We start from the raw sequence: 5,544 nt of genomic DNA, 5'->3' as shown, positions 1-5,544 counted from the left end.
CCGGAGGCCACGATGGAAAGCACTCCGGTTTTCTTTGCGTTGATGCTCAGCCCATTTTGCACAAAGGCTTCGTGAAGCCGTGTCAAATTCTCCTGTAAGCCAACTTTGGTAGAAGACAGAAGCACAATGTCGTCAGCATAACCCAGCGCATTGACCACCCGACCGCCGAAACGATAACCAACATCCTCAGAGAGAATCCCCAGTGCTCTATCCACGACCAGATTGAACAGTAGGGGCGATAGAGGATCGCCTTGTCTCACACCACGTCCCAGTTGTATCCTCGGCACATTGCTACCGGTGTCGTGCAGCACCGTATATGCGTCTCGATACGTGGTCTCTATGTACTCTCGGAAAGTCAGCGGCAGCCCTACTTCCTCGAGTGTTGCAAAAATTGCCTCGTGCGAGACCGTGTCGAAGGCTTTCGACAGGTCCACACAGGCGAGATGGAGTGACCTGCAACTCCTGCGGGCGTCTGCGAGCACGGCAGACAGGACTGTAACGTTCTCACAGACCCCATCCACCGGCCGAAAACCCCGTTGTCTCTTGTCGAAAATATCGAGGACCGACAGACGCTTAGCCAAAATCTTGTGCATGTGCCTCAACACGACGGATCCTATACTAAGAGGCCGATAGTCCGACGGCTTAGGCCGTTCTGGCATCGTCCCCTTTTCTAGGAATACCGTCCTGGTAGTAGTGATCGAGGAGGGAGCCTCCCTTGCAAGTAGCAGAAGATTAAACAGCAACGCACGGATAGGTGCTGGAACAGCGTTCCAAGCCCGTGGTTCAATGCCGTCCAATCCTGGCGCAGAACCATTCTTTACAGAAATCCGTACGACTTCGGTAGTCGAGATCGGATCCCAGAGCAAGGACTTATCGACCGGTGGGCTGCCAGCCTCAGTCGCGCCCTCATCGATGCCTTCGAGATGAATCCCTCTGGCAGTCGACGGAAGGCTCCGGATGGAACCAGCCGCCTGCCTCGCCTCGTCGTACCTCTCCCGCAGCGCCTTCATGTCACCATCCGCCACACTGGACGCCTCCATGACGGGACGCCAGTAGTCACGGAATTCGACAGCGGAAGGACGCGTGCGTGTGGAGTCTCCGTCGAGTATATGCGAAAGACAGGTTTTGAGGTTTTTCTTGTATAGAGACTGCGCTATGGCAAATTCTCTCATCCTCAACTGCTTCCTATTCTCTCTTATGACAGGAGGATCGCGCTTTCTAGTTTTAGCATGTCGAGGAGAGTGCACCGTCTGTACCGGGAAGATCTTGCCCAGCCATCTCTCAATGGCATGGACGTCAATCCTTCCCTCCAGAAAATCTCGTGCGATCGTCAGCAGAGATCCAGCCTCATAGCAACGGTAACGTCTAACCCTCTCAAGGAGCTCCTCCGTCACTTCCCGAAGCCTCTCATCACCCGTAGCGGGAATATGAGGTGAGGACTGCGATGCCACATCGACTTCGTTATTCGAATCTTCTTCCGTCTCAATGGCGGCAGGGCCGGCGACTAGTGTCATCGTCGTATCGGCCCCGTTTCTGCCAGCATCGTCACCGTCCGTGTTATACGGGACCTCTTGGCTGAACTCTTGGACCAGCAAGCGATAAGCCTCTTGTCGACGCTTACCCTTGATTGCTTCCAACGTTCGCTGGGGGAACCTCTCGTGGAGGAACTGGTTCATGAAGAGAACCCCCGCTGAGGTGGCTGAAGCCTCAGCTCGCGCCATGAGACGTACTTCCTCCTCGGACCATCTGGCCTTAACGCGCTCGACATTGATCGCGCTGTTAGCTTGTTCGGCATGGGCATGTACAATGTGTACACCCAGGCCACGCTTGTTCCGGAATTCCCTTCCGCAGTACTCGCAGATGGCTGGCCCATCATTAGTCGCCGCATTGGTGGCAACGCGAGTCCGCGTGGGAAGACCACTGGCATTTCTGCGATTTGAAGACGCTGATCCACTACCTGCATCGCTAGCGTCATTAGCACGCAGTGCCCGGGCCATCCGAGAACCCGGGCGAGATTCATTCATTTTTCTTGTATCCATATTTACTGCGTGTGGGGATCAAACAGCATGACGGCTGAGAGTCCCCGAGAAGCCTATCCTTTCTTGGCCCCACAACTTACCATGGACTCGGCACATGGGTACAAGACCCTTTAGGGCGCACTCGTTATAACACCATTTGGCCGCACAGCCGAAGCCCTGCGCCCGGCGGTACCACGAGGAGGTAGGTGTATAACTTGACATGGAGAGGCTGAGGGACCATAAAGATCTATGTTGCGCATCCATGCCCGAGTAACCATAAGAGAGTCATAGTTACTCCCGCCGTTTACCCGCGCTTGCTTGAATTTCTTCACGTTGACATTCAGAGCACTGGGCAGAAATCACATTGCGTCAACACCCGCGAGGGCCATCGCAATGCTTTGTTTTAATTAGACAGTCGGATTCCCCTAGTCCGTGCCAGTTCTGAGCTGAGCGTTGAATGGCGGCCGAAGAGGACGATCGCGACGGCTCGCGCCGCCACGGAAGCCTCGCAGCAAGGAAGATCCGCGGGAGGCCAAGGCACGGGACCGAGCTCGGATCCCGGGACCGGCGCGAGAACGCCGACCGTTCACCTCGCCCAGGCCCGGCACGTCAGCCAGACCCGCTTCCCGACCAAGCCCGACACGCCCCGCTCCTCAGAGCCAATCCTTATTCCGAAGTTACGGATCCAATTTGCCGACTTCCCTTACCTACATTAGTCTATCGACTAGAGGCTCTTTACCTTGGAGACCTGCTGCGGATATGGGTACGAACCGGCGCGACACCTCCACGTGGCCCTCTCCTGGATTTTCAAGGTCCGAGGGGAAGATCCGGACACCGCCGCAACTGCGGTGCTCTTCGCGTTCCAAACCCTATCTCCCTGCTAGAGGTTTCCAGGGAACTCGAACGCTTATACAGAAAAGAAAACTCTTCCCGGATCTCCCGACGGCGTCTCCAGGTCATTTTGGGTTACCCCGACGAACACTCTTACGAGGGCCCGAATTGTATGCGGTTCCGCTGCCGGGTTCCGGAATAGGAACCGGATTCCCTTTCGCCCGACGGGCGTGTGTCTCTCGTCACACGGTCTCTCTCTCTTTCGGTCTCGTTGTCGAGAACACCAGAGTATGTACGCCGTCATTGACATAGGATTTCTCCTAGGGCTTAGGATCGACTGACTCGTGTGCAACGGCTGTTCACACGAAACCCTTCTCCACGTCAGTCCTCCAGGGCCTCGCTGGAGTATTTGCTACTACCACCAAGATCTGCACCGACGGCGGCTCCAGGCAGGCTCACGCCCAGACCCTTCTGCGCACACCGCCGCGACCCTCCTACTCGTCAGGGCTTCGTGACGGCGCGCTTGCGCGCGGCCGCCCCACTTGCCGCTGACGGCAGAGTATAGGCTCGACGCTTCAGCGCCATCCATTTTCAGGGCTAGTTGCTTCGGCAGGTGAGTTGTTACACACTCCTTAGCGGATTCCGACTTCCATGGCCACCGTCCTGCTGTCTTAAGCAACCAACGCCTTTCATGGTGTCCCATGAGCGTCGAGTTGGGCGCCTTAACTCTGCGTTTGGTTCATCCCACAGCGCCAGTTCTGCTTACCAAAAATGGCCCACTTGGCACTCTGATCCGAGATGCTCGTGGCTTCATAATTCAAGAAAGCCAGAGATCTCACCCATTTAAAGTTTGAGAATAGGTTGAGGTCGTTTCGGCCCCAAGGCCTCTAATCATTCGCTTTACCAGATGAGACTCGCGCGCGTTCCTGGCGGAACGGCCGAGTGCCAGCTATCCTGAGGGAAACTTCGGAGGGAACCAGCTACTAGATGGTTCGATTAGTCTTTCGCCCCTATACCCAGTTCCGACGATCGATTTGCACGTCAGAATCGCTACGGACCTCCATCAGGGTTTCCCCTGACTTCGTCCTGACCAGGCATAGTTCACCATCTTTCGGGTCCCAACGTGTACGCTCTGGGTGCGCCTCTTCTCGCGATGAGAATGAGACGCCCCGGGAGTGCGGAGCCGCATCGCGACGCGGCCCATCCTCCCTCGGTCGACAACCAGGGCCGACCTTCACTTTCATTGCGCCTTTAGGTCTCGCTAGTCCCAATGACTCGCGTACATGTTAGACTCCTTGGTCCGTGTTTCAAGACGGGTCCTAAGAGTACCCAAAGCAGTAGCGTCGCCGACCGGTATATCGTTTGCAGGCCTGTCGAAGGAGTTCCGTACGACCAACAGCGGGCCAGGACCGGGGACGGCGCTAGGTCCGTAACCTCCGAGTACCGTGGCGCGCGCTTGCGACGGTCCCGACGCACACGTGAGAAGAGTGCGGCCTGATACCATGCGTGTACCGCCGGGCAGCCGGCCGGGCGACCGAGGGTTTGCCGCGTGCCGTTTTACCGGCGACGCGACAGTCACCGCACTCGGGCCGTAGACCGACACCCAGCGGGTCGCGACGTCCTACTAGGGGAGAAGTGCACGACGACGAGCGCCGGACATCGACGCACGGTAGCGTGTCCGCGGTAGGATCCGCAAGGGCTCCGCGGAGCATCGCCCACCGACGCGAAGCCAGCGCCGCTGACGATGAATCTCCCCGTTCGATCTTTTGGGTTTCTTAGGTTTACCCCTGAACGGTTTCACGTACTCTTGAACTCTCTCTTCAAAGTTCTTTTCAACTTTCCCTCACGGTACTTGTTCGCTATCGGTCTCGTGGTCGTATTTAGCCTTAGATGGAGTTTACCACCCACTTAGAGCTGCACTCTCAAGCAACCCGACTCTAAGGAGAGATCCTCCCGAGTGCGCGCACCGGTCGCTACGGGCCTGGCACCCTCTGCGGGTAAGTGGCCCCATTCAAGATGGACTTGGACGCGACGCGACACCTCGGGATCACCGGATCCTCCCAAACACCACATTTCCCTGCGGCGGAACCGCGGGATTCGGTGCTGGGCTCTTTCCTGTTCGCTCGCCGCTACTAAGGAAATCCTGGTTAGTTTCTTTTCCTCCGCTTAGTAATATGCTTAAATTCAGCGGGTAATCTCGCCTGCTCTGAGGTCGTCATATCAGAATAAAAATTCCTCTCTTCTTCCGCTGCCTTCTCGACCACTACTGCTGCTGCTGCTGCTGCTCTTACTCTCTACACTGCGCTCTACTCGTCGCCGCAGTCGTCGTGCGTGACGAACGACGCGCGTCGAAAGAGACAGAAAAGAGAGAGAGAGAGAGAGAGAGTGTGTGTGTGTGAGAGAGACTGGGAGGAGAAAGGAGGAGGAGGTTCTCGCACGTGTAACGGGAAATCCAGACGCGATTGCACGACACGTAACATGCCGGTCCTGAGTGGCGGACTGAGAGAAAGGGCGGCGGAAGACTCCTCCGATACGTCGCGCGCTCTGCGAGATACGCAACGACGAGGAGCTCCCCCACTTTCCTTCACCTCTCTTCGTCCGCTTCGAAATCCGTGGACTCGGACACGCGGTCGGCTCGCGCGGAAACCCACCACCGAACAGATTCGTTCACGTGGCACAACGTGCCGATTTGTCC

General features: G+C 56.9%; 1 pseudogene; it reads right to left on the bottom strand.

Annotated features, from left to right (window-relative positions):
* Positions 1–2,212: 2,212 nt before the first annotated feature.
* LOC136999143 (large subunit ribosomal RNA) lies at positions 2,213–5,064 on the bottom strand (annotated as a pseudogene).
* Positions 5,065–5,544: the final 480 nt, after the last annotated feature.

The sequence above is a fragment of the Linepithema humile genome, chromosome 3, assembly GCF_040581485.1.
Source record: "Linepithema humile isolate Giens D197 chromosome 3, Lhum_UNIL_v1.0, whole genome shotgun sequence".
Classification (NCBI taxonomy): domain Eukaryota; kingdom Metazoa; phylum Arthropoda; class Insecta; order Hymenoptera; family Formicidae; genus Linepithema; species Linepithema humile.
Note: the sequence above shows the minus strand (reverse complement) of the source record. Positions and strands in the feature narration are given on the sequence as shown.